The sequence below is a fragment of the Sus scrofa genome, chromosome 9 (genome assembly GCF_000003025.6).
Source record: "Sus scrofa isolate TJ Tabasco breed Duroc chromosome 9, Sscrofa11.1, whole genome shotgun sequence".
NCBI classification, from domain to species: domain Eukaryota; kingdom Metazoa; phylum Chordata; class Mammalia; order Artiodactyla; family Suidae; genus Sus; species Sus scrofa.
In genome coordinates this window covers 88,999,751-89,026,933 of record NC_010451.4, presented here as the reverse complement: position 1 = coordinate 89,026,933, position 27,183 = coordinate 88,999,751, and the positions used below count along the sequence as shown (strand labels likewise).

Here is a 27,183-nt window from a genome sequence, read left to right as displayed (position 1 = left end):
GGATAGTTTGGCTTCAAAATCCTCCTTTTGGAATCTAATCTACAGGAGTGAAAGCACCAATATGCAATGTTCATATGCAATGTTATTTCAATGTTCTGTATAGAGACAGAAATTGAAGGAAGAAGAGAAGAAAAGAAGAGAAGGAAAGTATGTGATGACTGAAACATGGGTATAATATGGTTCCATTTATGTGAAGATTCATGAATTCATACAAATGCATCACGAGATTCATGAAAAGACTGTCACAAATATTGATGCTGATTATCTCAGGGGGTTGGAATTCCTTTATGTTTTATTCTTTTATGTATTATTTAATGTTTGTTAATAAGCATGCATTATAAAAGCATAGAATAAAAATAATAAAAGCTACTTTTTTTTTTCTTGTGGAAAAATAAGGACAAAAAGGAGAATATTTTATCAGGCCTAATGCTTTTTTGCTATGATGATGTGAAACAAGTTTAATTTTATTCAACCCTTTATATAATTAAAATTGGATCTAATCTTATAAAATGAGTAGTAAAACTTTAATTCGATTAATAAATACACAGTCATGAATCACCTTTCAAGGGCAAAAAGAATAGAGACAAAATTTTTAAAATAGTTCAGCATACCTAGTGATGGCTTTACTTATTTGGCAAAGAGGCAGCTACTTGATAACAAAGGTTATAATCACATTCCTTGGCATCCACAAAGTCATTGATACATTGATTCATCAGTTCAAATTTAAGGTTCATTACAACATAAGTGCCGTAAGTGCAAAGTTTTCGCTTGTTCTTGGTCTTTTGCCTGGTATCTAACACAGTGGCTGCCTCATCTAAAAGCTCAATCAATATTCACTAAAAGAGTGAATGTATTCATTCATTCATGGAAGACAATTTTTGTGCTTTTGTTATTTTGTTTTTTAATAACCATTCTAAATTCCTCCTACAATATATATTTAGTAATTTTAACATTCAGAGGATCTAAAAATAAATATTAGAGTAATAATAACAAATACTAATTTAATATTTCAAGACTTGTTCTAAAAGCTTTATGTATATTCATTCATTTAATCCTCTCAGCCAATATTACCCCCATTTTACAGATTGTAATACTGAAGCACTTAATTTATCTAGGGTTCCACAGCTACTGACTTGCACCTGCAAGGTTTAAGTTCAGGTGGACTAGTTCCAGAGTCAAGCTTTTCCTACAGTCATGTACCTCATCTCTGACAATATAGAAATGTCAACTATTAGATGAACTCATTCATAATTGATATACTTTGTTTTTATTTTCCCTGCTAAGATTTGTTTCATTCCTACATAGCACCAGAGATGTGCAGTACATGGAGGTGGTTGGCTTGAGTTGGGTATAGAACAGATGTGAACAATATGGCATGCAAACCAGATTGGTAAAGATAATTAACAAGAGAAAAACCAAATGGTGCTATAAATCTAGGGAGAAAAGGGGCAAAGACCAGAGCAGAAGGCCAGAGGCAGGAGTGAGGACAGATTTGGGAGGACAGATTTGGAAAGACAAGGATTGACCATGGTCAGGAGGAGTAAGCAGACATGCAGGCCCATGTACACATAAATGCAAACCAGAATAATGAGAAAGAGTTTAGCCAGGGAAAACTGCTGGGACTTAAGTGTCGGTTCTGGGTAACAGCAAGAATCAGAACAGCAGGAGTTTGGCAACATACTACTATTGGAAAATGATGTGAAACCTTGTGTGTTTTTTAAAAAAATGCTTTGAAAACATTTTAAACACTCAAAAGTAAAAAGGTTAGTATGATGTACTCTGATGAACTCGTTGCTCAGCTTCAGCTTTCTACCATTCTTGTTCGTTTCCTCTCCCACACCTACACATATGTGTGCTCTCTCTCACATACACACACACACACATGGAAGCAGAATAGATTGTTACAGCACTAAGAAACATCATAAATGTCCTTCTCTTAATACCATAATCATCAATAAATTGCCTTGTTAGTAAAAATAAATTTAAATGATTATTTTTTTCTGGCTTCATAACCCTGTACTCTCTGGATATGTCATGAATTTTATGTTTAGCTTGTTCCCAGTTTTTAAAGTAAATAAAAGTTCTGCCTTGATGTATAAGTATATAGTATGTACACACACACAAATGTACAATATGTATACATACATATCATAAAGCATTTACATTCTTGCACACATATACACGAGACATATATGTAATATTTTATATATATAATGTTTGTACATGATTCTAATTATGTCCTTGAATGAACTGTTAGACATGAAATTTCTGAGTCAAAGAGGAAGTCTTTTTAAATGTCATCAAGTAATATTCCAGAAATTTCCTACTCTTTTACACTCTTACCAGCAGTGTATAGATACACATAACCTTTCATTGCTTCAGTAATACTGAATAATTGAAATTCTTTGAAATGTTTTCAAATTTATTATTTTAAGAGGTCTCATTGTATAGATGTATAATTCTTTAAATATTACTAATATTAGATATTTTAATGTTTAAGGGCCAAGAGACACTTGCCAGCACAAATGACGAATGTATCTAAAAGGCTGATTTCATAAACTAAGCATTTCTTTTTGTTTCATATCTCGATTAACCTTATATGTGTATTTTTCTAGACATACTTCACAAAAAAATCTGCATTCCAAAAATAGTATATGTAATAGTTTATTTAATTTTCTGAGATGGTATGGATTGCTTTAAAGGAGATTGCCATTAAATTAGATTAACTGTATTCAGCATTCAATTCCAAAATCATTGAGTTTATATCCATTAAGTATGAATTTGCCCCCAAATTCATTTTTTTTGCTCTGTATTATTGTCACTTCATAATTGGCTTTTTTCCACTTAGGAAGATTTAGTTTTAAGTAGGTTAGATAATGCTTTGATAGCTTACGAAAACTTAAAAACCAGTCACTGGAGCACTAAGTAAATTGCATCTATATATAACCTCATTTCAAAAAATAAAACTATGTGATAGTAAAATAAAGTATGTAAAATATCATTTGGTCTAAGGTTTGTGTTTTTATATTTTCAAAGATCATTTTTCTGTGACTGTTAATGCTTTATGTGTTGAGAAGCTTTGCTATCAGTGTCATTTGTTAGAGCAGATTCAGCATGCTCAAATGTTTTCCTGAATAATAAAAGTGCCAAAAATAGAATGTAGCAATGAAAGTCAACAGAGAGGGAGTGATGGAAAGAGGGAAGCCAGGCAAGTTGTTTTGTATTTTGCATAACTGAAGAGCCAGATGGTTTAACTGGATCTTTATTTTCAGAACCGCCCACTGCAGGATTTTAACTAAGTCTCAAGTCAAATACAGTACTGCCAAATAGAGTTTAACAGTGTCTAGACCAGAGCCCATTACCTTATCCAGGCATTCCCAGGTTCCTTATTCTGTGATGCTGCCAGACATATCTACCATCCACATTTTTTTTTTCTGGAAATCTGCCCTCTTTATACTGGTTTAGAACCAATTTTGCTTAAAATTATCTACCTCTTGCAGGTAGAGATGAGATAAAGGGATAGATATGGTACGTGCTCAGGAAATGTTCAAGATTCTGCTTTTGACTTTTCTCAACTAATCTCATCTAGTGTGAAGTTGGCAGTAATATTTAATTATCTTATCCAGTTGGCATTTTTATTCCATTTTGCAGTATCTTATAAAGACCATCTTGCTCATCAAAGAGAAGGAAGAAAATTGATCCAAGATGTAAAACACACGCTAGTGACATATTTCACTGTTCAATTTCAGGGAATATTTGCTCTAATTTTTTTTTAATGATCAATTTTATAAAGCAGTAACCTAAAGTAAAACATAAATTTTGTAAAACAGATTATTTGTAAAACATTTACTTTCTTGCTGATGTCTTTTTAAATTCTTCACTTGATACTCCAAAAGAATTCAATTGTCCCTCTCCTAGTTTTGAAAATTTGTGCTATTTCTGTTTCTCGTTTTCTGCATCCCTTCATTCTTATCTTTAACATGTTTAAATTCTGGCAAAGAATCGGAAGCTAAATGGCCAAATTCCTCAGGAAAGGCTGTGCTTTTGGTATTTCCTGACCAACAATAAACATGTTGGACCATGAGTCTAGCCAGAAAAAACAAAGAGCTGTTGAAAATGATCCAGTCCAATTTTGTAGGTCTGGTCTGGAGAGGGATTCTGAGCCTTAGGTTAATATTCAAACTTTAGTGTATTTATTAGAATGAGAGCAAGTCTGCTAGGGCCTGTTCATCATCACTTAAACCCAGAGAGATGACTGGTGAAATATATGTATAATTTCATTCTAGTTGGCTAACACTGAATGTTTTTATGAGGTTGAGTCACTTTTCTAAAGAATTTTGCAATAAACCAGTTCTATGTCAGACTGTCATGAAGGAATTGACTTTGGCATTTGCTCTTTTGAGCTTCTATCTATTTGCATATCTCCTTTAAGGAATCTGGCTTGGATTTGCCCTACTAGCTTTCTCGTTTTCACTGTTTTATACTCCATTGGCTGCTTGAGTCCCTGGCCCAGATGGGAGAATCAGACAGCACTCCCCTGCTCTGGCCTCCCCATCAAGTACCTTCCAATGTAGCCAACTCCCCCCTGGAATACAACAACAACTACAACAACATTGAAAATGTCAGGCTTGGAATAAATTTGCAGACTCAATTCAGGATTGCATCGAAAGAAACAAAGCTGCCATTAACAAATTATTCTCTGTTCTATTACACTTAAGGATGAGAAGAATGTATAAAGGGGCTTAGACTGATCATGTTTATCATTTTACATACAGGAAGGAGATCCCTTGAGCCAGAGATATTGGTGTGCCTAAATGATAAAGCAATTAGCTTTTGGCTTTTGAGTATCAGCCCTGGCACTACACTGGATAGTCCCATTGAACAGAAGGTAAGTGTGACAGTTTCATCTCCAGATAATTCAGCCCTGAATTATCTTTTAAGCAGTTTTTAGTCCTACATATTCAGAAAAAGGATATTCCAAACTTATATTTAGCTATATGTAACTTTTAGGAGGAGCAATAGTGAAAAATCAAGTGGGGTGTCCCTGGGTTACAAATTTTCCAGTTAAGAAATTAAGTTGTGAAGAAACAAAATCAAGTTCACATGCCACTTTCACCACATACTAGCTGTGCAACTTTGGCCAAATTAACCTCTCATCATTTCAATGTATTTGTTGACAAATGAGTATAACAGTAGCATTTAATTCTTGTATTAAAATAATCCATATGAAAACTCAGGAGCATGCCCTTCTTAAGTGCTATGTAGGGAATCACTAAGTTTTAGTAGAATTGGTAGGGTGGGGGAAGTGGAATAAATCATAATTACCTTATTTTATTCTACCATCTCAGTCTCCATGTGCCTCCTGGTTTCATTAGACACACATGAATTGTCAAGAGTGAGTAGTGAATGTCTTAACTTGAATCTTTCATTCTAACTCAGCTTTGTTGAGAATACTTTAAACTTCTATGTAACACCTCAGAGTGCTAATAAATATTTCAAGTGCTTGCCTTTTTTTGGAGCTTGTGAGTATTTGGTGAACATGTGCTTTTTTCTTTTTTTGTCCCCCCCGCCCCCAGAATGTGTTTTCCCCTTCTATGGGATCAATTGCATGCTTATTGTTATGTCATTTTCTTTATTCTTTTCCTGTCTCTTTCTCCTTTCTTAATTCTCTCATGAAAATTTAATTTCCTCTTTCTCCTCAGAATCATATACCTTCATCTTTCCTTTCCAATATAATTCTATGCATTATATTTAAAATTTTTCATTTTTGCAATAAATCTTATTAAACATTTCTTAATTATCTTGATTGTCTTTTTGACAATGGCTGTTAGCTAGGAAAAAAGTTCTTATTCTCAAAGGGAAAAAGACAGCATTACTCACAAACTACAGACCAATGACTTTATCTCAGCAAGATTCTAGAGTGAATTTTAATTGTATAGTTTTTGAGCACCTAAAGAAAAAAATGATTGTAAAGAATCAGCATTTATTCATTTAGAACAAGTTATGATGGGTATGGTTTATTTCTTTCCTTGATAGGATTACTAAACAGATGCTCAGATAAGCATGACATATATATAGGCTTCATTATATATATATGTAGAAAGTGATGTAGAAAGATTTCTTAAAGTGTTCTTTTTAAAAGAAATACTGCATTTTTAAAAAGCAGTTTTAGGTTTACAATAAAATTGAGAAGGTGGTACAGGATTTCTCATTTACCCATGCCTATACACATAAATATCCTTCTCACCTTATCGCTATTACTCACTAGAATGATACATGTTTTTATCAAGGATGAACCTACACTGACAAATCATAATCCCTCAGTGAATAGTTTACTTTACAATTCACTCTTGGTGTCCTACAGTCTGTGGGTTTGGGCAAGAATACAATAATATGTATCCATAATTATACATCATACAAAGCATTTTCATTGCCCTAAAATTTCTCTGTGTTCTGGTTATTGATCTCCACTGCGTCCCTCTACCCTCTGGCAGTTCCCCACTGGCAAACATTAATCTTTTTATCTCCACAATTTTGACTTTTCCAGAATGTTATATAATTGGAAACATACAATATTTTTTTTTAGATTGGCCTCTTTCACTTAGTAATATGTGGCATTTCATAGCATGATAGGTCATTTCTTTTTAGTGCTGACTAATATTCCATTGTTTGGTATACCACAGTTTATTCATCCATTCAGGTTGCTTCCCAGTTTAGACAGTTATGAGTAAAGCTGCTATAAACATCTGTGTGCAGCTTTTTGTGTGAACATCAGTTTCTAATTCTTTTGGGTAAATAACAGATTATGATTGCAGAATCATATGGTAACAATGTGTTTTACCTTTTTTTCCTTTTTTATTTTAATTTTTTAATTTTTTTATTACTCAATAAATTTATTACATTTATAGTTGTACAATGATCATCACAATCCAATTTTATAGGATTACTTTTGAAAGAAAACTTTCAAATGTCTTCTGAAATGATGTGCCATTGTGCATTCCTGCCAGCATTATGTGAAAGTTCCCATTGCTCCACATCCTTGTCAGCATTTGGTACTGTCAGTGTACTGGAATTTGGTCATTCTATTAGATATATAGCATTATCTCATTTTAATTTTTTCTGGTGACTTATGATGTGGATATTCTTCTCATATGCTTATTTGTGTACCTTTTTTGGTGAGCAATTTGTTAAGGTCTTTGGCCTATTTTTAAGTGGATTGTTTTGATTTTGTTGAATTTTAGGATTTCTTTATATATTTTAGATAACAGTTTTTATCACATGTATCCTTTGCAATTTTCTCCCAAACTGTGGCTTATCTTTTAATTATTTTGATTTTTTTTTCACAGAGCAGAAATTTTACATGTTAATGAAATTAAAATTATCAGTTAATTTCTTTCATGGATTGTATCTTTGGTGTTTTATCTAAAAAGTCATCACAATAACTAAGGTCATCTAAGTTTTCTACTATGTTATCTTCTAGGAATTAGATATTTTTGTGTTTTGCAGTTAGGTCTATGATCCACTTTCAGTTAATTTTTGCTAAGGGTTTAAGATCTGTGTCTAGATTTTTTTTTCCATGTGGCTTTCCAGTTGATCCAGCATCTTTTGTTGAAGAGACTATCTTTGCTCCATTGTATTATTACCTTTGCTCTTTTGTCAAGGACCAGTTGACTATTTTATGTGGGTACATATCTGGGCTCTCTATTCTTTCCATTAATATATTTGTCTATTCTTTCTTCATTATCACACTGTCTTGAATACTGTAGTTTTATAATAAGTCTTGAAATCAAATAGTATCAGTCCTACAGTTTTGTTCTTCAATGCTGTGTTGACTGTTCTTGGTCTTTTGCCTCTCCATCTAAACTTTAGAATTAGTTTATAGATATTAAAAAGTAATTCAGATTATTTATAAATAATTGGAAAATAAAACCAGAGGATAATGTAAAGTTGAAATCTTTAAAATAACTTGAGACAAATTCATAAATCTTTCTGAACCTTGAATAAATTCTGTAAGATTGCAACGTAAAAAGCCAACACACAAAAGCCTATTGTGTTTCTATACATCAGAAATGAAAACAAAAACAAAAAGGAAATTATGAAAACAATCTCATTTACAATAGCAAACAAAGGAATAAAATTCCTAGAGATAAATTTAACTAAGGTAGCGAATGTTGTACAATGAAAACTACCAATTATTGGCATGTGAACTGGAATTGGGCACTTGCCATCACTTGCCATCAGCTTCTACATGGATTAAATCATGAGCCACTGCAGCTGCTGATCCATAGCACCCCCTGAGCAGAGTTCAAGGTGGAAATTAAGAGTGAAGCACTCTGTGCTCTGGGAATACTGGAAGAACAGGTCTTCAGATAGTCCGATTTTTTTTTTTTTTTTTTGGAGAAGATTTTATGTGTCCAATTCTTGCATCTCCTCATATCTATAAAACCACTAAAATGCTTCATAATGATGTCTGCTCCTCTTGACTAGTAGTAATCTTCACGAGACCACCAGCAAACTTTTGTAAAATGTGTGCATGGCTGCATGCAGTTCCCTCTCACCTTTATCAAGTACACCAATATTATTTCTGCCTGCCTCTTTGGGGCAGTATTTTAGAGCTATCTGAAATAGTGCCACCTGGGCTTAGTTAAGTTGACAAAACAAAGGATGCCACAGTCTTCTGGTATTGCAGCCACCTCCAAGGGTGAGCTGGTGAGCCCTGAGGGAACTCAGCAAAGAAACAAAGAATACCTGCCATCTATCTAGCAGCCTTCAGAATGCAGCCACTCCTAAGGTCAGTCCCTGAGGATACTGGCCCCAATAACTGAGGTGCATATCACAGTGATTACAGTCAGCCCAGACCTCTTTTTTTTTTTTTCCTTTTCTTTTCTTTTTTTTTTTTAGTCCAGACCTCTTTTGTTCCTACTATCTGCCCTCTGTTGCAAAAACTCCTGTATATCTTAGCTCTCCCCTTGCCTCCTCTGAGCAGATTTTCTCAGACTTCCCTGTGATGCTGTTCCTAATTTTGCACCCAAACTTAAAATTTAACCCTCATCTTTTTAAGTTGTGGATTTTTTAAGTTGATAGTGGTATGAAATTTTAAAAGATTTAAATAAATGGAAAATTATTTCATATTCATGAATATGAAGAGCTAATATCATCATAATGGCAATATTACCCCAAATATTATACAGATGCATTGTAATCCTTAATAAAATTATAACAGTTTTTGTTGACGAAATGGAAAAAATGATTTTCAAATTATAAGAAATTGCAAGGAGTCTGGAATAGCCAAAACAATCAGGAAAAATAACAAAGTTGGGAGACTCACACTTAACAGTTTCAAAAGTTACTACAAATAGAGTAGAGTTGGGGGCCAAGAAATAAACCTAACATCTATGCTCAACTTATTTTTCATAAGTTTCAGGATTATCAGTGGTTAAAGATATTTCTTCAATACGTGATGCTGGGGCAACTCTATATTTACATAGAAAACAATGAAGTTGGGTCCTTACCTCACACCACATGAAAAATTTACTCAAAAAATTCACTAAGCTAAATATAAGTAATAAATTTATAAAACTCTTGTAAGAAAAAAATAGGGGTAAATCTTCATGGCCTTGCATTTAGTAATGAATTCTTATACATGATAACAAAGGCAATGAAAGTAAAAAATTTAGATTTTATCAAAATTAAAAACTTTTGCACAAAAAGGGTACTGTCAAGAAAATAAAAGAACAAACTTACATAATATTGTAAATAAACTATACTTAAATAAAATGTTGTTTGTTTTGGGAAAAATAGAAAGTAAAAACATAACCTACAGAATGAGGTAAAATATTTGCAGACATTCATATATCTGATAATGGTCAAGTATCCAAAATATCTAAAGACCTCCTACAACAACACAACAACAAAAAATCAAACAATCCAATTAACAAATGGGAAAATAAATAGACATTTATCCAAATAGGATATAGGGAATTCCCATTGTGTCTCAGAGGGTTATGAACCCAACTGGTATCCATGAAGATTCTAGTTCCTCACCCAGTGGGTTAAGGATCAGGTGTTCCCACGATGTTGCAGACATAGCTTGGATCCTACTTGCTGTGGCTGTGGCCTATGCCAGCAGTTGCAGCTCCAATTTGACCCTAACCTGGGAACTTACATGTGCTGCAAGTGCAGCCAGAAAAAAGAAAAAAGAAAAGAATCAGGAGTTCCCGTCATCGCTCAGTGGAAACGAATCTGACTAATATCCATGAGGATATGGGTTCGATCCCTGGTCCTGCTCAGTGGGTTAAAGATCTAACATTGCCATGAGCTGTGGTGTAGGTCACAGATATGCCTAGGATCCAGCATGCTATGGCTATGGTTTAGGCCAATAGCTGTAGCTCCAATTTGACCCCTAGCCCAGAAACATCCATATGCTGTGGGTGCAGCCCTAAACAGGAAAAAAAAAAAAAAAAAAAAAAAAGCTATAGATGGCCATTAAGCAAATGAAAAGCTAGGCAACATCATTAGTCATCAAAGAAGTGCAAATCAAACTCATTATAAGATATTATTTCACATGCACCTGGATGGCTATAATAAGTAAAAGAAACATAACACATGTTGACAAGGATGTGGGGAATTGGAAACCTGAACATTGATTATGGATGTATAAAGTGATTCATCTGTGGAAAACAGTTTTATGTTTCCTCAGGAAGTTAAATACAGAATAACCATATCATCCAGCATATTCCACATCTGGATATATACCTAAAAAGAGTGTTAAAAAGTACTCAAACAAGATTTTGAACGTGAAAGTGCATAGCAATGTCATTCACAATAGCAGAAATGTTGGAAGCAACCCCAATGTCTGTCAATGGATGGATGGGGGGAAAATATGGTATATGTCTATCTCAACAGAATGGAATCTTACTCAGTTGTAAAAAAAAAAAAAAGTACTGATACATTGTACAATGTGGATATATCGAGAAAATACTAAGCTAAATGAAAGAATTGAGACAGAAAAAGTCAAACATGTAGGATTCCACTTACATGAAATGTTCAGAATAGATAAATCTGTATAAAAACAGTGAGTAGATTGGTGGTTGCCAAAGTCTGGAATGGGAGAGAAGGGTCAAATGAGGAATAATTGCAGATATTTATAAGGTTTTATTTTGGAGTAATGGAAACATTTTGGAACCAGAGAGAGATGGTGGTTGCACATTGTGGATGCACTCAATGCTACTGAATTGTTCATTTTAAAACAGCTAATTTTATGTTACGTAAACTTCACTTCAATAAAAAAATAAAATTAAACTAAAAAAATGGAGTTATAGTTGTCCCTCAGTATCTTTGGGACACTGGTTTCAGGAAATCCCTTCGATACCAAAATCCAAGGATGCTCCAGTCCCTTATGTAAAATGGCTTAGTATTTGCATATAGCCTCTGCACATCCCATATACTTTAAATCATCTGTAGATTATTATTATACCTAATACTATGGTATTGAATATGAGAATGTGGAACCCCTGAATTCAGAGAACCAACTGTGTACTCATTTCATTGTTACATTAGGATTTCCATTACAATACTGAATGGAATTGGTGAGTGGGATGTTACTGCCTTTTTCCTAATATGAAGGGGGCAAGCATCCAATGTCCCATCATTAAGTATCATGTTAGCTATAGGTATTTTGTAGAAGTTCTTTCTCAAGTTAATATTCCTAGTCTCCAGAGAGGTATTTTTTTTAAAATAAATTTCTCAAATTTTTTCCTTTATTAATTAATATAATCACGTAGATTTCTTTTTAGCCTGCTGATATAGTAGGTTATATTGATAGAGTTTCAAATGTTAAATGAGCTTTCATACCTGGAATAAATCCTGGTCATAGTGTAAAACTCTTTTTATACATTATTGGACTCAACTTGGTAATACTCCATTGAAGAATTTTGCATCTATATTCATAAGAAATATTGATCTACTGTTTTCCTTTATCATAATATCTTTATCTAGTTTTGGTATTGGGATAATTCTGACCTGACAAAATGAATGAGGGTGTATTTACTGTGCTTTTACTTTCTGGAAGATATTTTTTAGATTTGGTATCATTTTGCCATAAATGTTTGATAGAATTCATCAGTGAAACTGTGTGGACTTTTGCTTCCTTTTTTCTAGGTTAATAATTATTGATTAATATTTAATAGATGTAGGCCAGTTAAGATTATTTCTTCTTGTGTGTTTTAGTAGTTTCTGTCTCAAGGAATTGGTGTATTTCATCTAAATTATTAAGCTTTTGGACATAGATTTCTTCATAGTTTCTGTTTATTATTATTTTAATTTCCATGGATCAGTAAAAATGGCCACCTCTTTAATTTCCATCATTTTTAGGTTGTGTCTTCACTGCTTTTTTTCTTGGTTATTCTAGCTAAAGTTTTTCCAATTTTATTAGTATTTTCAAAAACCAGTTTTTGGATTCATTGTGTTTCTTCCCTGTTTTCCTATTTTCAATTCTATTGGTTTCTATTCTGATTTTCAATATGAACTTCCCTCTGCTTTCTTTATTTTAATCTTTCTTCTCTAGTTTCCTAAGGAAGAGTTAAGATTTTTAAAAGTTTAGATCTTAATTCATTATATATCCTTCTAAGCACTACTTTTGCTATACCCCACCATTTTTGATGTTGTATTTCATTTTTCAATTAAAAATGCTTTGAAATTCAATTAAAATGTTTTAAAAATTTCTCTTGAGTCTTCTTTGACTCATGTTGCTTGTTGTTTCTTTAACAATAGTTTGTGGTTCTTCCAGCTAACTTTCTGTTATCAATTTCCATTTTATTATCATCTGAGAAAAAACTTTGTCTGTTACCTATTTTTAAACATTTGTTAGGGTATGTTTTATGGCCCCAAATATGATCTATTTCAATGAATACTCCATGTTCACTTGAAACAAATGTATATCCTGCTATTTTTTAATGGTGTGTTCTGTAAATGTCAATTATGTAGAGTTGACTGATAGTGGTGTTCAGATCATTTGTATCCTTACTGATTTTCTGCCTGCTTGATATATCAATTACTGACAAAGGGGCTTTGAAATGACTTTAATCATGGATTTGTCTATTTCTATATTCAATTCTATCAGTTACAGCCTCATATTTTTGACACTTATGTTCTAGGGTGAATACAGAGTTAGGATTATTTTGTCTATTTGGAAAATTGACACTTTTGTTATCATAAAATGCCCCGATTTATCCCTAATAATATTTATTATTCTGAAATCTGTTTTGCTTGAAATTAATATGGCTACTTCAGCTTGCTTTTGATTACTGTTAATCTTCATAGTTTTTCTTTCTCCTTCACTTTCTCATTAACTTGAATATCTACATTTCAAGTGGTACTACAGCAGACAATATATGATTGAGTTTTTGGTTTTTTTTAAATTCACTGTGACAATATGTCTTTTCATTGGTGTATTTAGGTCATTTACATTTAAAGTGATTATTGATAGAGCTGGATGTTTGTAACTGTTTTCTCCCTGATGCATTTGTTACTTGTTTCTCCCCTTTGCCATTTTTATGCCTTCCCTTATTTCAAGTGAGAATTTAATATAATTCCATTTTATTTCTTCTCGTAGTGTATCAGTTATACTTTAAAATTTTAAAAATTGTCCTACAGTATACAATATGCATTTTAAATAATCTAAGTCTATTTTCAAATAATACTGTACCCAGTGACATGCAGTGCAGTTACCTTATAACAGAATATTTCCAATTCTTTCCCCTGACCATTATAATACTATGTCATTTATTTAACTTACCCATGTTCTGAAATCACCCAACACATATTATTTTTGCTTTAATCAATAATTACCTTTAAATAAATTATAAATAATAAACATGTAACATTTTATTTTACTCTTTATTCTTTCTCTGATGTCCTGTATTTATGTAGATCCAGTTTTCTAACACATATCCTTTTGCATCTGCCTGAATTACTTATTTTAACATTTCTTGCAAGAATGTATTTGTGATGAATTCCTTTTTTTAAAATTTAAAAAATTTTTTTTGTCTATTCTAGGGCCGAACCTGTGGCATATGGAGGTTTCCAGGCTAGGGGTCTAATCAGAGCTGTAGCCACTGGCCTACGCCAGAGCCACAGCAATGCGGGATCTGAGCCATGTCTGCAACCTACACCACAGCTCACGGCAATGCCGGATCCTTAACCCACTGAGTGAGGCCAGGGATCGAACCCGCAACCTCATGGTTCCTAGTCGGATTTGTTAACCACTGAGCCATGACGGGAACTCCTTGTGATGAATTTCATTTTTGGAGGGGTGCATTTTTGAAGGATAATTTCACTGATAGAAAATTCCACATTGTTGTTTTTCTTCAACACTTGAAATATTTCACTTTACCCTCTTGCTGCTTATATAGTTTCTTATAAGTTGATGTTATTCTTGTCCATGTTCCTTTGTAGGTAATGTGGCTTTTGTTTTCTGTCTTCTCTTTCTCTTTGTTTTTGTTTTCTTGCAGTTTGAATCCAACATGCATTGGTATGTGCAGTTTAATGTCTGCAATTAATTTGGGGAAGTTATTGGTCATTATTAATTCATGTCTTTCTTCTGCTTCATCTAGAGTTTCTTCTAATTCTAATTTTATGTATTCCAATTACATAAAAACTTTAAGTATTGGCCCACAGTTTTTGGATCTTGTGTTACATTTATTTCTTTCTACTTTGTCTTCACATTTCAGTTTAAGACATTTCTATCTTCAATTTCACAGGTTCTTTTCTCAGCTACATTAAATCTACTGATGAACCCATTGGAGGCATTATTGTTTATTTTAATGTTACATTTTGATCATTTCTTAGTGCTTCCATCTCTTTACTAAAATTATCCATCTATTCTTTCATGTTGTCTACTTTTTAACATAAAATTTCTTACTATATTAATCTCAGTTATTTTTAATGACTTGTCTAATAATTCCAAAGTCTATGTCATATCTAAGTCTGGCTTTGATGATTGATTTATTTCATTGCCTTCTAATATATCTTGTAACTTTAGATTTAAGGCAGTGTATGTCATATTCAATAATTCAAACTTATAAATAAACTTTAATATAAGGCTTTATGTTAATCTGTTTAGTAGTTGGGCTATGTTTAAAGTTTTCTGTAAATATAGGTTCCAGAGACTTCTAGTGCCTCTTTTGTTCTTGTTTTTATTTCTTCCTCTGGATATTAGGATTTCCTAAATAATCTCCCTCACAGAGAGTCTGTGTCATACAGCTCTTTAAGCTATAAGCCACTGGATCCCTGTTATTTCGTGTTAAGGTCTAAAAGCAGGGAAACATTTCATAATCTTATGATTAAGTCACAGTCTTTTAGTAGTCTGTGTTTCAGGGATGCAACCTTCATGAGTATTTCTCCAATAGTATAGCTTTTCCTTCTTGCCTCCTATCCCTTTCCCAGCTACAAAATTTCCTGATTCCTGTTGATTACATTTTGTTTTGTTTTGTGTTCCCAGTAGGTAAGACAAGAAGACTGGAGGGCTTGAGTGGGAAAAATTTCCTTTCTCCTGCTGGAATCAGTTCTGGAAAAGTGCTTTTCCTTATATATTAGACTAGGCAGTTTTTATGAAGAAGTTTCCGAGTTAATTTTAAAATAATAAACCTACTTTTTCTTTTTTCTAACCCCTGTTCTATTTAAGAACCATGAGGATATAGTTCCTGTACTGTCACCATGACAATCTGGTGGGATTCCTGGAAGCAAACAAAACATTTGGAACCCTTTAAGACTGAACCCCAGGAGCTTTTCATTCTTAAGCTAGTCTACACTCAGTCTCCCATGATGTGTCAAGATTACCATATAAGAGTTCTTACTAGGTCATTATTCCAGTGCTTTCTGTACCAGGTCTTTGCCTCTCTAGATATACGCTTTACTGATTTTGAGGTGGTAGTTTGCCCTGCAAACTGTGTTCTGTTGAATCAAAAAACAGAATCATTGATTATCTGTTGATTATCTATTTATCCAGTGTTTTCCTGTTTGTCAGTATGGTAACTTTAAGTCCTTTTCATATTGGATGTGAGACAAGTCCCTAAAACTCATGTTAAAAGAAGTTATAATACACATGCAATATAAACATTAGAAAATATACTAGCTAATTAAATACAAATTAAAACGATGAGATGCCATTTTGATTAATAAAAAGCAAGTTGCAAAATATGAGTAATGTGATTTTAATATTGAAAAAAGATATGTGTATGAACAAATATTTTTTGTACAAGAAAGTCTGTTTCTCTTAAAGAACTAAACATTGAACCTGAGAAGAATTTTTGGATCAGGTTCCCACTTCATGACATGTAAGATAAGTAGCCAATGGCTGGTACTAGCTTCCAGAATTAATAAAACTATCAGCTTGGTATTTGGCCAAAATCAGTCAAAACAACATTTCCCAACTGTAGCATACTACAATTTTTTATTTTGATATTTGTTGCAAATGATAATAAAAATACTTTATAGGTTCAAGAGTTCAAATAAAGTGCAATTCAGTAATGAACTATGTCAATCACAGCACAGGTTATAAATGGTGGGAACCTAATCATTTTTACCTCAAATGTGAAAAAATATGGAGGGTTTTTGTGAATCTCCACAAAGTAATAGCAGGCCATAAATTCTTTTATTTCCTCTACATTTTATATCAACTTATTGGGTGACTTTTTTGTTAATAAATATGAAAAGGGAAAATTTTCTGGATCAGAAAGGGGCCATGCCCTGTAACCCAAAGCACAGATTATAACCTCATCATTAATTTTACCTCCCACTCTCAATCCTAGTATTGATTGGTGCAGGATGATTGGTATCTCTGAAACCTGAGGAAAATTTTGAGTGTGATAGCAGCTTTTAATATCAGGGATAGCCCTCTGGATCATACTAAATTCAAGAACTAAAATGACACTTGAAGAATTTCTGAAATCTATTTTTTAAAGGTTTATTTTGTGAAAAATCTTTCATACCGAAAGCAGTCTAGAAGTCGGGAGAAAGGAACAATATTGGTTGAGAAATAAAAACATTTGTTCAGTCTCAAATTGTTCCTTTTTTATTAGCCCAATCTTCATGTTGCACAATTTAAATTAGTGGAATAGGTAACTGGTAGAAAGCAAAGACTTTGAGGGAATATTACACAAATTGGGTAAATTCAGAGATAGCTCTATCTCCAAATAACTAGTATATGAAATTGTTTGTGGGAAAGGTAGAGACAAAGTTGTCATCACAGGTTCCTTCTTGTTATTTACTTAGCACCATTTGGCAAGATGACCACTCCCTTCATTTTAAAACTTTCTTCTTATGGCTTATGCAATACCCCATTCTCCCATTTTTCTCCAATATCATCAGTTGCTCAGTTTAAATTTTCTCCTCAGGCTCTTTCTCTGTTTCCATACCATTTTCTGTTCTGGATGCATACACTTTACCTCAGCACGTCCCAAAGTTTTCAGTTCTCTTTGTGCCATGTCATCATTACCTACTTCTCTGTCTCTCACTTTCTAAAAAGCATCAGACTTGTGTTTTTGAGATGAGTACCTAGTGATTTGTGAAAACTTTACATGGAACTCTTGATTTCTTAGAATCCTAAATCTTCTCTTCTCACAGTATTCCACATCTCAGTCTATGGCATCACTCGTGTTAACTTAAGTCTCAAATCAGAGAGTCATCTATTATTCCTCTCTTTTCTTCATCTAATTATTCAGCTTGTCCTTTAGATCTAATTTTATATTATGTGAAAAACTCATCAGTTCTCTCTGTTTACACTATATATTCCCAGTATTGTACAAATTATGATTCCTTCTATGTGGATTATAGCACTTGCCTTTTAATTGGTCTCCCTACTTCTGTTATATCTCTGCAGTAATATTACCCATAGAACAGCCAGAGTGATATTTTTAAAACACAAATTGTATTTTGTCAATCCCTGGCTTAAAACTCTCCAGTGTCTTACTGTTTTACCATTTATTACTACACTTATTCCTCTGACTTACAAATCCTTAAGTATATGGGTCTTCAACTACCCCTGTAAATTTACCATTCTTCCCCTTTAGGTACACAGGCCTCCTCTCTGCTGCTTGAGCTCAGAGGCTTGCTTCTACAGGTTGATGAGCTTTATATGAAATAGTCTTTTACTATTGATGACTATTGGAAAACCTCCCTTTCATCCTTAAAATTTCAGTTTATACGTTACCTCCTCAATGAGGCCATCCCTTACCGCCCAAACCAAGGTAATCATTTTGTCTAATCCTATCATGTCACCTGTTTTAGTTAGCTGCTTAGCTTTTTTACTATATGATAAATGGTTTCATGAGAGCAAAGAATCTATCTGTCTTGGTCACTGCTGAGTGTTTAAAGAACAAAAGTCTCTAGTTATAGAAGTTGTTCAATAAATCCTTGCTTTATAAAGCAGGGAGGGGCAAAGTGAATTCATTGAACAATCTGTAAGGGCTCTAGAGATAAGGGGAGGACATATGACAAAGATGGAGAGGTTAGAGTAGAAAGCTGAAATTTTTGCATACTTCTCAGTTTAGCTGAAACCTAGCCCTTTGTACAGTTAACATTTCTTCTTAAGTGCGACATTCTGTTCTCACTCTAATCTCTTTCCATCCACACCCCTCCATTTTAATTTCTCTACCAAAATAACTCAGTTTTATATTTCTAGCCAAGGTCTCTCACCTGTTCTCCAAGTATTTATATGCAAATACTTACTAGGTATTTCTTCTTGAATATCTCAAACTCACTTCAGATCCAGCATGTCCCGAATATATTTATGACCTTTTCCTCTCTAATCTGATTGTCTTCCTATGACTGATATCACTCTATGCAAGGCTCCATCCAGAAATATTTCTTGAAATTATATCCTTACACCTAAAATCCGGTCTAACAGGTAAATCTTGCTTACTTGTCCTAAATATATCCTGATTTTCCATTCTAGCCTCACCTTTTCCTCTTTAAATGAAACAGCTCAAATTAATAGAGCACTTACTATGTGCCAGCGCTCCCCTCAGAGACTTTTATTTACTTATCCAATTAATCCTCTCAAATATTCTGTGAAGTAGATTCTGTCATTATTTCCATTTTACAGATAAGGAATCTTGTCACAAGGAGTTTATGTAAGTTGTTTGAAAGGAGTAAAGCTAGGTATAAATCTGAGCAGTTTGGAGCTAGAATCCATGTGTTTAAACATGACGGTCCCTAAGTCTAAGAACCTGGTTACCTTCAGCCTTGACATGCAGTCATCTTTTATAGGATGTACCATCACTGGCTCCAGCTTGTGTAGCTTGGATTTCCGATCTCCAGCCTTGTTAATGTTTTCAAGATACTTAGTCTCTTCATTTCAACTTATTGTTTAAAACATGTTAATAGTTTCCATTGCTTTTGAAATGAATGTTCTTATCATTACTGTCAGTATTTTCCCCTTGATGAATCCTGGGCCCTCCTGACTAGATCAAACCCCCTATGGTGTGTGTTGTTAGCTCATGATCCCAGCCTCCTCTGAGTTCACCTGCACCTCCAGCAGACAGTTTCTGTGCACATGATCTCCTCCCACCTCAAGTGCTTGCATCCTACTATTTCTCTGCTTAAGGGCTTACTTGGATGCCAATAGCAAAACCCTGGAGTTGCCTTGAATTTAGTTTTCCAAGGCAAACCTCAACCAGTGAGAAGCAGTGATTGATTGATAAATACCCCAGTTCCCCCATATTAGTGAGACACCCTGATATGTGTTCTACAGAACTCTTTCATGTAAAGGATCTCTAACGGAAATGAGTTTTACTTATCCACATGTAGTTCATTCATGAAAGCATTCTTCTTTTTTTTTTTTTTTTAAAGTGGCATCTGTGGCATATGGAAGTTCCCAGGCCAGGGGTCAAATCAGAGGTTCAGCTGCCAGCCTACACCATAGCCACAGCCATGCCAAATCCGAGCTGCATCTACCGCCTACATTGCAGCTTGCAGGAGTGCTGGACCCTTAACCCATTGAGCAAGGCCAGGGATCAAATCCTCATTCTTCTGGACACTGGTCGGGTTCTTAACCCATTGAGCCACAATGGGAGCTCCATAAAAGTGTTCTTTAATAATTTTTTTCCCTTCCCTCTGTCACTTTCTTTACTACCTTACTTGTGCTCTTGGGATCAGTTTGCACATAAACCACCTGCACTGAGCTCTTATCACAGGGTCAACTTTTGGAAACACCTGAAATATGGCATCTCCTTAGTTTACCCTTTCACACTACCATGTTCCTTTGCTTCACAGAATATTTAGAGCTTGTTCAGATGCACAGAAATAGGTCTAGAATAGTGTTCACCAAATGGTCATCTTTTGGAGGGTGGAATTTTTACTTTCAGAATTGCTTTTTTTTAATCCTTTTATAGGTACTATAATTTTAATAAAATCAGTGGCATAAAAATTTTTCCAGAGCCATAAAAAATTAATAAAATAATGTATTTTGTTTTTAACAGGAATTTCTATAGAATACTAACTTCTAATTTAAATAATCTTATTTGGCATGACATACTCATACACTTTATTTTTCATACACTGACTAAAGGAAATAGCTTCATCGTCCTTAGTAGTACGAACACTTAATTACAACAACCTAAAGAGAATCCCCTTCTTATGCTTTGTATGAAGTTTTGCTGAAGTGGAAATTGAAAAATGCAGGTGGCTAAAGATAGTATTTTGAATTTTTCTTAAAACAGATTTAAAGTGTCATTTGGTCTCTATTATGAAGTCTAAATTAAAAAGCAACTAATTATTTCGATGTCTGTATTTCTAGTTAAACCATTAACATTCTATAGCCACTTTTTTTTTGGTTGCTAAAAACAAACATTTTAGAGAGGAAGTAATGCAGCTATATTTAGGCAAAGTGGTATTGAAGTGTGGCCCACAGGCTAGTATGAGATTAATGGCTTTTCCTCCTTCTTAACAGAAGGTAAGGTAAAAATAGAAAATGGAAAGAATTGAATCTAAGTCAGTATGACCCCAACAGACACTCAAAATACTGTTATAGTTAAATTATCTACCTGGAAATAAGTTTTGTTTGCTGCTGATAATGCCATCACACATAAATCCCTGTTTTTTAATATAAAATCTTTAGAAGATAGGGTCCACTTATGCTTTAGAAAACAGATCTTTACAGATCACATATTTTTTTAAATGGTCTTTTAATCAATAGAAAGAAGAAGGCTTCTTTGGTTAAGAAAATGTTTCATTGAAGCCATGGAAAAACTTTGTTTTGACCCTAAAAGATTAATTTATAATAAATCACTAAAATTATTATATTATGGAAATATAAGTCCTAGAAGAACCTCTGGAGTCAGAAGATATGGGTCTAGTGATAAATCAAAGGCATTTTTCTTCTATTCAATGTTTAAAGATTAAAAATATTAATATTTTATGTTGGGAGGGTTTGGGGCAATGAAGACACTTGTGAATTGCCAGGGGCCTTTATGCAGCAGGAAAATCTTAATGTGCATCTTCTTCTACTTGAAAATATTTATCTTACAGAAGGGGCATGGAAAATACCCAAGACCTGGACATAAGAATGTTCTCATAGTATGACTTATTACAACTGGCATTTTTTCAAAAAGAAAATAACCCAAATGTACAATCACAGAGCAGGTAAACAATGATACATCTATATAAAGAAAGATTTGCTAGCCTTTAGAAATAATAAACAGTCATTGACAGAAAAATGTTCATGATCTATTGTTAAGTGAACAAATGTGTTCCCACATATATTAAGTGTGTTAAATGTACAGTCATGTTTAACAAGGACATATGTCTGCCTACTTGAATATGTAGACAAAATCTGAATGATAGAATACAATGGCCATTCTTTATCAGTAAGGGGTACATTACAAGATCCCCACTGGATGCCTGGAGCTGCAGATAGTTCGGAATCCTACATATACTTTGTTTTTTCTTGTACAATGAGGTGTTGTGTATAGAGCGTGGGGACATGAGACAAAGGGATGATTCATTTCCTAGGCAGGAGGAAGAAGGATGGCGTGATATTTCATCACACTCTTCAGAATGGCACAACATTTGGAACTTATGAATTTTTTATTTCTAAAATTTTCCATTTAATGTTTCAGACTTGGTTGACTATGTATAATTGAAATCAAGGAAAGCAAAACAGTAGATAAGGGAGATGGGGGGTGAATGTATACAAAATCGTAAATCATGATCAATTTAGTGTGATAAGATATTAGCATTCTTTTTTAACCTCTTTATTTTTACCTGTCTGTAATTTATAATGATAATTTATTACTTTTATGTAAAAGGAAAATAAAAATTACAAAATTAAGAAACAACTGCACTATTTATATTTGTGAGACATTGGACAAGTCAATTCCTTCTTTTTATATTACAGTGAAAATTAACAGAAAGGCAGCATATGTGAAAGCTTGGCAGAAATTAAGCATTTAATAAATCTTTGATAAATTTGACTTTCAGGGAACCTGACTTCTAGTAATGCCTCTGTCACAATTTAGGGACTTAACCTGGAGCATATTATTTAACTTCTTCATGTTTTATTTAACTTAATGGGTAATATTAAGGACCTATATTGATTTTAATGCTTCTGTTCCAGTCTTTATACTTTCTGGAGAATCTAGTATTAAAAAACTGGATGTAGCAATATTATTTTCAATCTGTTAAAAGTATGCATATTTAAAGATATGTTTATACAACTGGAGGAGGGAAAAAGTAAAGGATGGGCTTTTGTCAATCTGTAGAAACGTTTACCCTAAAATCAACAATACATCCCATCTAAAGCCCACCTGAGTATAATTCAGTGTAAAATATGGGAAAGCTAGGAGGAGAAAGGGAGATGAAGTAACAAGTTTGCTGGGACATCCTAGGAAAGAACCAGGCCAAGACAGGTCAACTATTGCAGCCACTTAAAAGGTGGCTGCCCTGCTGGCTACTTCCAAGGGTCCACTGTAATAATATTAAAGATTGACATTTCAAAGTTTAACCTTAATAATATTCAGAAACAAAAGTCAGTTTTGGCATTCCATGGTAAGATCCCAAGCAAGAGTCCCAAGGCAGCCACCCCAATTATTCTTGTCAAGGGATGGACAGGAAGGTTAACAATTAAAAATCTCCCAGCTTTGAGTAGCTTGGATATACTTTCTGTTCCTGGTTCCAAAATCCAAAATTTGGTCTGAAAAGGAAATAAAGGGAAATATATAGTCTCATCAGCCTCAAACATCTCCAGCTCTTTAGTATGAGCTAGATGAATACTATATCCTATTCAACATAAAATAATTTAAGTGAGAATAGAGACCTGGTGAAGGAGTATGGATATAACAGGAATATTATAGGACTTTCCAAGGGAGAAAGGTCATGGCTACCTCTAGTTGTGCCCAAATGAAATGTGAAGAGGAAGTGATGGTATAGTGAATGAAACATTCCTAAACTGGCAGTACAGAAACTTACTTGGTTTTTAGCCCTAGTTTTTCCACTAACTGTTCAACCTTACGTGAGTAATAGCACCTATATGAACTTTCATTTCCTTCTTTAGATAAAGAGACCTCACACTATGTATTAGTTTCTTATGGCTTCTGTAAAAAATATCACCAATTTGATGGCATAAAACTTTAGAAATGTAGTCTCACATAGTTGTGAAGGCCACAAGTTTGAGATCAGTTTTACTGGGTCAAAATTAAGTTAGCCAGAGACATACTCCTTTTGGAGGCGCTAGGGGAAAATCTGTTTCTTGCCTCTTCAGTTTCTGGTGGCTTCCAGCACTCCCAGGCTTGTGGGTACATGACTCTAATCTCTGCCTCCCCCTTCACCTTGACTTTTCGGGTGTGTTCCTGTGTGTATGGGGTGTGTGTGATGGAGTGTGGTGTGGTGTGATTCATGAAATTTTATTCTGTGTCCTTTTTATAAAGATAAGCATGAGGGAACTAAGGGCCCACCCAGATAATTGAGTAATCCTCCTGCCTGAAGTTCCTGAATTTAATCAGATCTGTGAAGATGGTTTATATAAAGTAACACTTACAGGAATTAGGACTTGGATATTTTCCAGGATGCCATGTTTGACCTACTATTACTGTTTGGTTGACAAGGTCCAGTTTTATAATTCACCAACTCTTTGGAAGAAGCACTTTGTTCTTTAGAAATTCACTGGAGTCCTAGTAACAGATTAAGAAATTAAAGAGGTTTTTCTGTTCCATTCTACTTTTCTTTCCACCCTAAACTATCTATTTCTGAAAAAAAGACATAAACGTTGGGTTTTGGTAAAATTTTAATTTACTCCTTTAGCTATATCAACGAATCTTTTAAAAAGGCATTCCAAAACCTCTTCTTGCAGAGGAAGCTTGTGTACACAGCCCATCAAGTATCTAAGTCAAAATAGTATTTATAAATTTTTTAATAATGAGTTTTTTTTTTTTTTTGCCACCTTTGCTACCAGATCTGAAAGTCATTAGAGTTCAAAAATCAGGAAAGGACCATGATATGTTTAATTTATTAGACCTCTAATATTAAATTAGCCCCCAAATTAGCCCTCTAATAACTGCTAAAATAAAAAAAATATTAGAATAAACTATGAAATTTAGACCTTATTTCAATTTCAAAAAAGAAGACAAATCCAGCGAATCAATAAAAATATTACCTTTTTAAAATTGGTAGATTATTTTCACAGGAGCTAAGAAAGAATAATAAATGGAAACTTGAGTTGCATAGTATAATTTCAATATCAGTTGTCCAAGGTCAAATGGAGGGATCTAGAACTCCTAGAAGAGATTTCCCGTGACTTTTCCGGACAACATGACAGATGGATGAGGTGGATTCAATGCAGATTCAGTAGAGCATTCAAAATTATAATGCAAAAGCACTAGGATTCCATTTATCATCCAACTGGGCTGTGAACTCAGGGTAAAAGAAGTAAGATCTGAGAATTATATTCACTCTTATACTTTGGAACTTTTAAAAGTGGTGAAAATGAAATATGAAATATTCTATCTAAATAGCATAGCATTACCCTCACCACAAATTTGGAATAATGAACCATTATTCTTATGGTAATTCTGGAGTGTGGTAAGGGGAGAAAAGCATCTAACATTCTCTTCCCTTCCACCCTCCCCCTGCCACAGGCTCTTTTTAAAGCCTTAACAATAAATATTCACTCATTTATTCATTCAGTATTTATAGAATGACAGCTCTACAAAATAGAAAAGACTGGGGATAATTTGACTTCATCTTTGTCCAGCAAATCAAGGTAGATGATAATAAAAATGACCACAGAACAGAGACAGGGTTGATTAAGTTTGCAAGGGAGGAGTTCCCATTGTGGGTCAGCAGTACCAAACCCGATTAGTATCCATGAAGATGCAGGTTCGATCCCTGGCCCTCCTCAGTGGGTTTAGGCTCCAGCATTGTTGTAAGCTGTGATATTGGTCACAGATGTGGCTCGGGTCCTTGGTTGCTGTGGCTGTGGTGTAGGCCAGCAGCTGCAGCTCTTATTCAACTCCTAACCTGGGAACTTCCATATGCTGCAGGTGCAGCCCTAAAAAGCAAAAGAAATAAAAAAATAAAATGAATAAAAGAGTTTACTGGGGAAAAGTAATTTATATGTATATGGGGCAAATGTCCCAAATAAGATGGGCTAGAATGTGAATAAGTAGAATAAGTACAGAGTTTGGAGATGTAGGGTAGCAAGGCAACACTATACTTCTTCCTTGAATACTGGAATTAAGGGGAAAAGGAGGGTGTATTATCAATGTTGAGGAATTTTGAAAATCTCACTCAAATGACTATTAAGTAAAATAAAATGTGAAATTGTCTACTGAACATAATAGAAAAGGAAATGTAATTGGTATTTAGAGAAACATAGGAATGACTTTAAACAGCATATAGTGGAATCAATGGACAATAGAAACATGGACAACAAAGCCACAACTTGCAAAAAAAAAAAGAATACTAGTAGTCATGAGGACACAACCTGAGAGTTTTAACAATGTAGTGGAAAATCGTAGGATCTTTAAAATAGAAAACATAACGGGTCAATGAATTAGAATAGATCAAGTATTAGAAATTTCCCACTATTAGGGATTGGAAAGGTTATAAACCTAAAGGTTTGCTAAAAGAAGAACAAATCAGGTGCAGTAATGTGGGTATCATTGTCAAAATGACTGGTTGTAGAACCTGTCCTAGGAGAGAAGGAGTTGAATGGGAAAAAAGAAGAGTAATAAGTAGAATAATAGCCTGGGAGACCAGGTTGAGGTTAAGTACCCAGTAATCATAATCAAAATAGTGACATTTGCAGTTGGTCAAAAACAAGAGAATAAGTGAGAATGTAAGTAGTTGCATTTGGAAAAGGGAACTGCAGAACTGGGAGGAGTTTTAAGTACAGCTTTTTCATTAAATAGTTTGAGACACTAAAGATAATGGAAACTCTGTGGCTAAGATAAGCAGATGTATTGGTGTTTAAAGCTTTTTAGAAGCTTCAGAATGATAGTTCTTACATTCACAATGAAAAGAAATGACGTCCTTCTGTATAGCACTGGGAACTAGTCTCAATCTCTTCTAATAGGTCATGATGGAAGATAACATGAGAAAATAATGCACATATGTGTGAATGGGTCACTTTGCTGTACAGCAGAAATTGACACAATATTGTAAATCAACTATACTTTAATAAAAAAATTTTTTAAAAGGAGAGGTGTTAACTCTTCTCTAAATGTTTGCATAAAATTTGCCTGTGAAGCCATCTGGTCCTAGATTTTTTTTTTTTTTGGAAGTTTTTTAATCACAGTTTCAATTTTAATATTTGTGATTTATCTATTCATATTTTCTATTTCTTCCTGGTTCAGTCTTGGAAGATTGTACCTTTCTAAGAATATGTCCATTTCTTCTAAGTTGTCTAATAAAATATTTTCATGGTAACAGTTGTAACTTCTCCTTTTTTGTTTCTGATTTTATTGATTTGAGTCCTCTCCCTTTTTTTCTTGGAGTCTGGCTGAAGACTTATCAATTGTGTTTATCTTATCAAAGAACCAGCTTTTAGTTTCATTGATCTTTTATATTCTCTCTCATTCTTTTCATCTTTCTCTCATTTATTTCTGCTCTGATCTTTATGGTTTCTTTCCTTCTACTAACTTTGAGTTTTGTTTGTTCTTCTCCCTCTAGTTTCTTTATGTGTAAGGTTAG

General features: G+C 33.8%; 1 long non-coding RNA gene across 1 annotated transcript in view; it reads left to right on the top strand.

Annotated features, from left to right (window-relative positions):
• The window catches only part of LOC110255482, a 214,209-nt gene that overhangs the window by 74,616 nt on the left and 112,410 nt on the right, over nucleotides 1-27,183 (top strand). Inside the window, exon 2 of the long non-coding RNA XR_002335851.1 lies at nucleotides 4,776-4,888. This is a non-coding gene — a long non-coding RNA (uncharacterized LOC110255482). The remainder of the gene's footprint in view (nucleotides 1-4,775; nucleotides 4,889-27,183) is intronic.